The sequence below is a fragment of the Theropithecus gelada genome, chromosome 4, assembly GCF_003255815.1.
Source record: "Theropithecus gelada isolate Dixy chromosome 4, Tgel_1.0, whole genome shotgun sequence".
NCBI lineage: Eukaryota > Metazoa > Chordata > Mammalia > Primates > Cercopithecidae > Theropithecus > Theropithecus gelada.
The window spans coordinates 85,788,264-85,794,955 of NC_037671.1; the positions used below are offsets into that span (position 1 = coordinate 85,788,264).

The 6,692-nt window shown below is 35.1% G+C and overlaps 1 pseudogene across 1 annotated transcript; it reads right to left on the reverse strand.

Moving 5' to 3' along the window:
- Positions 1-3,203: 3,203 nt before the first annotated feature.
- Positions 3,204-3,767, reverse strand: LOC112623247 (annotated as a pseudogene). The gene has a single exon (XR_003119108.1). The product of XR_003119108.1 is annotated as an acylphosphatase-1 pseudogene (transcript).
- Positions 3,768-6,692: the final 2,925 nt, after the last annotated feature.

Genomic DNA, 6,692 nt, shown 5'->3' on the forward strand with positions numbered 1-6,692 from the left:
CCTCAGTGCAGCATGTTCCAAACGCTTTAAATAGACCCACACTGGGAGGTACATTTTGCATCATGACCCAGTACACACAATGGAAGTAAATATTAACATATTTATCAAAACACTCTGATTTTTCAAACTACTCTTGTTTATTCTATTTTTTTTAAGTTGGTTGCAATGTGCTGAAATAATTTTACCCACTAACAGATGCAAACTGTAGTTTGAAGATCACTGCCATAGAAGATATAAAGCTTACCATTCATCTAAATATTATCTAATCTAAATAATAGTTCACTAGGAGGCATTTCACCTTGGCCACTTTAAAAGTACCCCTCTAATCCCCCACCCCCATGGGTCTGAATTTCTTTTACTGAGTTGTACTTTGGCTTAACGCTATAAGGCCATATGAGAATAATTCCTATGTTAATCTCTGATAATGCTATTGAGAACTTTGTTCACTACACTACACAGTCTCCATTCTATAAGGACAAAGTGTAGAAATCTTTCTGTTTTCCCTGTAAGAAATAATGGTGATTAACCTAGGATACCAGATTATTTCCCCTTATTAAAAAACATACTGTGTTTCCTTCCTCACATTGCCAGTTAGAAGCCCTAGTTTCGCATCGACTGTCTACCTCTAACAAGTACTTGGGGTTTTGTAGCTACAATTTGAGGATTTAATCTCACTCCTAATTTAGTTTTACTCTCCTGCTCTTTATTTTTTGCTTTGTGTCACATGTCTTGCTGGTCTAACATTCATTTTAACTTGTTTTTTAATATCTTTGTGTGTGACTTTAAATCTTTGTGAAACAAAAGAGAAAAAGATAAAGAGGAAAGAGCAAAGGAAGAGAGAGAGAACAGTCTCCATGTACAGCAAGAAGACTCAAGGTTTTTAGGTCTTTATTCCTTATATTTTCAAACTAAAATTATATGAAGGTACAAATTCAGAACACTTTGTCCTACCTGTATCCGAAACAATAATTATAAGAGAAACCATTTTGTTGATATCTTAAATTTAATATTAATTAATTGTATGACTTTACTTAAGCTGTTTCCTATGCAATATAAACAATTCCTGGACCAGTAAGGAATAACTTCAGGCAAAATCTGTAATTGTATATGATTTGCCATAATGCCAGAGTGCAGCATTTTCTTCATGGCAAAGAAAAGTGTTGAAACAGTATTTGATGCCTAAACTGAAAAGACAGTTTCTTCTGAAAGAAGCAAATAACAGGCATTTACCAGTGGCCAAGGTGACTGTGGCTTCAAATACATTTCTGAGTAACGAAATGCCAGGATATTAGAAGACAGATAAAATCAACCATGAAAATGTGTGTTTGGCTCTATTTCTTAAAAACCTTCTTGAAGTAGTTCAAAATGAAGGAAATTATTTGGTGACACCAACAATGAAGTAAAATTAATTTTTTGATGATGTTTTGGAAAATCACGTCAAACTTAGACTTTTTAAAGTAACACCCAAGCTGAAAGGTTGATTTATTACATCTATATTGGTAGAGTAGATTAAATATTAATATCTATCCCACTATTTTTGAGCAGATTTTATGATCTTACTATACTGTATTTGTTACTTTCAGGATACTAGTACATAAGTAATCAGTGGCAACACCATTTTCTTTAGTAGCCTGTCTCTAAAAGCTAAATGAACTATTCCGATGCTACTTTGACTTCACCATTTCCCTTTCCTACCCTCGATCCAGTTTTTCATCACAACTACATGGTGATATCAAACAACGACAAAAAGCAGACAGCAGGAACAAAAATAATCTTATGGAGCAGTTTAAAAACAAAGATATTTGTACATATTTGGTAAATAGGTATCTCAATAAACAGTAATAGGAAAAGAGATTGATAAAAGGACTGTAATTATGATGTACAACATCAATTAATTATTTGAATACTTTATCTGCATGTATAAGGAATAGTCTATGTATGACTAGGTTTTACTTATGCCAAGAAATTAACTCAGTAATAACGTGACAGTTAATAAATAACTTTGTTGGAGAAAGATCTTGTGAGAAGGGATTGCTTCCACCATCCTATAGCACTCTCTTTTTGGAATCATGCCTCTGTGCTCCCCTGGTTTACCTCCCAGATCTTCCAGTCTTCTTTTATTGTCACCCTTTAGTCTCCATTGGCTTTGACCCTCCCTCGCTGTCTCAATCCAACCTCTGAATGTTGGGAGTCTCTCAGCACTAAGTTTTGGCACACCCCTACTCATAATACATACTCTCCCTGGATCATCTCAGCTATCACTGGAGTTTCACATACCATCTACTTGGCTCCCACATGCACATTCTAGTTGCAACAATTCCTATGCACTCTGACTATCATAATCATTCATTCAGTTAATATTTATTCAATTATTGGGTATCCACAATATACTAGGTATTATCTTGGGTACGGTAGATATAACGGAGAGTTGACAAAGTCCCTGCCTTCATGGGGCTTATTTTTAAGTGGGCAATCAGGTCACAAACAAAATAAAGTAAAATATTCATATATGTTGGAAGCATTCATTGCTAGGGAAAAATTAAGCAGGATATGGGGATAGAGTGTTGAAGTTGAAGGTAGAAGCTATTCAAGTTGAGAGATCAGGGAGGAATTTCTAAAGAGGTAATATTTGATCAGAGACCTGCATGGAGTAAGCCATAGAGCCAAGCAAAGATCGTGGGAAGAGGCTATCTAGCACAAAGAACAGTGAGTTCAAATGTTCTGAAACAGGAACGGCATGGCAAGTTTCCGTGATGAGTAAGAAGACAAATGTGCCTGAAGCAGAGTGAATGAGGGAAAGAAAGCAGGCAGATGGAATCTGAGAAGAGAGTAGAGGCCAAAACAAGACTTGTCAGCCATTATAAGAATTTTAGATTTTATTCTAACGAGGATACGAACCAATAGAGGGTTTGAGCAAGTGAATGGTGTGTTCTGAACTAGTTGCCAACTTGCTGTCTCTACTTGAATGTCTCACAGGTATTTCCAGTTTAACATGCTCCACACAGAACTTTTAATCTTCCCTCACCGAAAACAAAATATAATCATCTTACTCCTTCTTCACTTCCCCCCATTTTAGCAAATGATACCAAGAACGATCCAATTTTTCAAGCCAGAAACTTGCAAAATAATTCTGAATTCATCTATCTCCTTTAGCTCTCATAGCTAGGTAAAAAAAGGGAAAGCCTATATATATATATATATTTAGGTTCTAATGTTTTTATTGATTAGATTTGTGTATAATTGTAATCCTTCCATCATACAGGTAATATATAATAACATTCAAATAACTGACACTAAAATAACTTATTGACTAATGCTAATATTAACACACAATAGTTCTATCTCTATTAACAATAAAAACCAAACCACTGAGTTTATCTTAGAAAACTTAAATTCAGGCCATTCTTTTACAATTTGGAAGTCTGAGTAATCCAACTTTAAGATGACTTTCTCATTGTTGAAGTTTGCTTTGTCGATGTGTGATTTGGGACTTCCCCTTGTTTCAAGCCATTCCTGCATATGATGCTCCTTGAAGATGGGATCTTGCAATTGTCCTTGCACTGTGCTCCGGTCAATGTTCTGGACCCAGCCTACCAATCCCAGCCTTTTACCCTCAGCCTGAGTATGCTTATGGAAAAACACCCCTTGCACCTTCCCAAAAATATTGTAATCCACTACTCTCAGGGTGTCTCCTTCTGCCATGCTCAAACCCTCCTTGTCTTCCCCACCGGCCACCAGGATCACTCTGGGACCACCAGGCCAATGGCTCACTAGCACCCTATACTTTTTATCTTCAAAACAGATGACTCTTCTACTTGCTTCTCTGTGCATCTCACAGAGAATGTCACCAACCTAGTCCAAGCTGTGATCATCCCTAACTCATGTTTCTAAATCACATCACAGGGGACAGATCTTTTATAATTTTGACTTTCTATCAATAGCTTTCCCATGTTTAAAGGAAAAGCCATCCTCTTTGCCATGATCTACAAGGCCCTGCATGATCAGTTCCAGGGCTAGTCTTTTGCTGTTTCACACACTACTTTTTCCAGCCTTCCTGTGCTCCAGCCACACTGACCTTTATCATTTCCTCATACACATCTTTCTGACCTTAGGGCATTTGGCTTACTACTCTTCATCACTCTCTCATGGCTGGCTCTTTCTTATTCCTTCCATCTTAACTGACATGTCTCTTCCTCAGGGAGGAGTTCCCTGTCCACCCAATCCAGAGTTGTACTTCCCTATTATTCTCTATCACAACACCCTGTCTTTTTTACTTTATGGCACTTCTCAAACTTCATGAGAGCAGAGACCATGTCTGTCTCATTCACCACTGTGTACATAGTCCCAGATTCATTCCTGGAGCACAGTAGGTACTTAATAAATGTTGAATGAAGGACAAGTTGGTATTGATGTCTCCTTGTGTCATGAAAAAATGTTTGCAGACATCCAAGATCATGTATTGTTTTAAAAAAATAAACATTTTTCTAAAACAACAGCTGGAAAAAATAATAAAATTAAAGAATTAAATCTTATTACCCATTTTACTTGTACGTAAACTTGGTTACATATTTCCAAGGAGGAAAAAAAGATTCTAAGAAATAATTAAAAGTAGAACTAAAATAGCAGCAATTTTTTGAAAACCACACATTTCATGCATCAAATATTTTTTGAATGAAAGGGATAACATTTGAGTCTCTTCTGTGTCCTAGATATTGTCCTAGACATGTTCTTTATCTCATAACACTCATCCTTACAACCATCCTGTATCTTAGAAATCATTGTGCCTAATTAATAGATGAGAAAACTGAAGCTCAGAACTGTCCAGTGACTGGCCTGAGATTATACAACTAATTAGGGCAGAAGCAGAATTCAAATTCAGCTGCCAATTATGTTGCAGATACCATCTGAAAAAAATCTATTTTTTTCTAATCACAATGTTTGAAAAATCAATAAATGCCAATGCCATTTAACCAAAACTTAAAACATTGAATGAGAAAATGTTTTTACTTTGACCTACACCATGAAAAGAGAAAGGGAAATATACTCTTTGGGCACTTTGGCAAGCACAGTGCAGAACCCGTAACAGGTCAATGACTGTTCATCATTTCAAAGATTTCTCAAATTTTAGTTATGCGTTTCTCTATCCTAAGGTAAACATTCTTTCCATTAAACCTATAATTTTATTTTTCCTTGCATGAATTCCCTTAATTATTAGTTTCTTTAGTAATAACATTCAGTGTTTTAATGACAGTTAGTACCTATTAGCATTTTTGTAAGATTTTTCAATGGCAAATATACCACCTATATCTTTATAAGTTAGTCTTCCAGTAGCCATTGAATGTATGATGGAACTAATCTATTATTTTCCTGAAGCTGAGTTTCTATTTCCTATTCTTGTTTAGTGAGCTCAAATGTGCATGTAAAGTATACACATCTGACTGCCCAAGATGGGTGCATCTTCCTGGTATTTCAATATTCTGAGGAGAAGATGTCATTAATAACCCATTATGAATTAAGTATTCCATCTTTTTTAAATCTCCTCACAGTTCCTGAAACATGGTGGCACTTAAATATTATTTGTTGAATGAATGAATAAATATATAAATGACCAAGTGAATGCACATGAGCAGATGGAAGATGTACACGGATTTTTACTTTAAATATCAAACTCTCCTGTTCAGCCAGAGGCTATCAATTTTTTTAGGAAGTTGTCCCTTTTTCACATTCTTAATATTTTATCATTTAATGCTTAAACCAATTTTTATCTTATAGCTTCATATCCACTATAAAAACACTTCTTATTTATTATAGAAAAAAAGAAAGTATGTGTAAGAGACAGAAAATAGAAATGATCAATAATGTCCTTCTTCTCCCACACATAGCCAAATAATCTACAAATTAAAAAATAGCACTCAGTACTAAAAAATAGTATTCAGTATTTAAGAAGAATGACAAATTTTTTCTTATCTAAAAATACAATATTAAACATACAACAAACAATTAAAATGCTCCTTTTGCTTTCCAGTTTGGTATTTGTTAATCCCTTATTTGCAATAATATTTGCTGTGTTCTATTTATAACTTACTATGCATCATATACTGAGATAGGTTTTTTGCAGACATGGCACTGTGTGCTCTTCATAAGGACCTTTAAAGGAGGTACCATTCTCAACCATTTTTTATAGTGAGGAAACAAAGGCTTAGGAAGGTTAAACAAAGGCTTAGAAAAGTTAAACAATATAGAAGTAATTCAATTCTGACATGAGATGCAGCTGGGATTCTAGCTTAGGCTAGTCAGACTCTAAAATCTACACTATTTCCCCACAGTACTCGGCTGTCTATATTGGGTAGAACTACAGGATATTGCCAATATTCAACCATTTTAGACATTAAAAATGGAAAGTGTATCTTATTCTATTTAACATAAATATAATTCCTTTCTGTTATTACTCTAAAATCAAGTTCCATGACTTGCACAGGCATCAAAATGTCAGGTTAAAAGCAGGTATGAGACGATGGGGGTTCAAATCCTGGCTTCCCTGGTGGCTAGCTGTAAGACCCTGAGCAAATCATGTTCACCACAGGATTATTTTTCTGTTGAAAAAAATAGCATTGCCCTTCCCTGCATACTTCGTAGGAATTCACTAAGAGAAAAATAGAATATATAAAACTGTAAAGGATGTAAAACATAAA